The sequence below is a fragment of the Oncorhynchus nerka genome, linkage group LG2 (genome assembly GCF_034236695.1).
Source record: "Oncorhynchus nerka isolate Pitt River linkage group LG2, Oner_Uvic_2.0, whole genome shotgun sequence".
Lineage (NCBI taxonomy): Eukaryota > Metazoa > Chordata > Actinopteri > Salmoniformes > Salmonidae > Oncorhynchus > Oncorhynchus nerka.
Genome location: NC_088397.1, coordinates 14,481,929 through 14,482,580, shown reverse-complemented (window position 1 = coordinate 14,482,580; position 652 = coordinate 14,481,929).

Sequence of the window (652 nt, the reverse complement as noted above, 5' to 3'; positions counted from 1 at the left end):
ATCTCTCCGTAACTATACCTCTCCATCTCTCCATAACTATACCTCTCCATCTTTCCATAACTATACCTCTCCATCTCTCCATAACTATGCCTCTCCATCTCTCCATAACTATACCTCTCCATCTCTCCGTAACTATACCTCTCCATCTCTCCATAACTATACCTCTCCATCTCTCTGTAACTATACCTCTCCATAACTATACATCTCCATCTCTCCATAACTATACATTTCCATCTCTCCATAACTATACCTCTCCATCCCTCCATAACTATACCTCTCCATCTCTCCATAACTATACCTCTCCATAACTATACCTCTCCATTACTATACCTTCCATAACTATACCTTCCATCTCTCCAAACTATACCTCTCCATCTCTCCATAACTATACCTCTCCATCTCTCCAAAACTATACCTCTCCATAACTATCCCCATAACTATACCTCTCCATCTCTCCATAACTATACCTCTCCATCTCTCAATAACTATACCTCTCCATAACTATACATCTCTCCATAACTATACATCTCCATCTCTCCATAACTATACCTCTCCACCTCTCCATCTCTCCAAACTATACCTCTCCATAACTATACCTCTCATAACTATACCTCTCCATCTCTCCATAACTATACCTCTCCATCTCTCCATA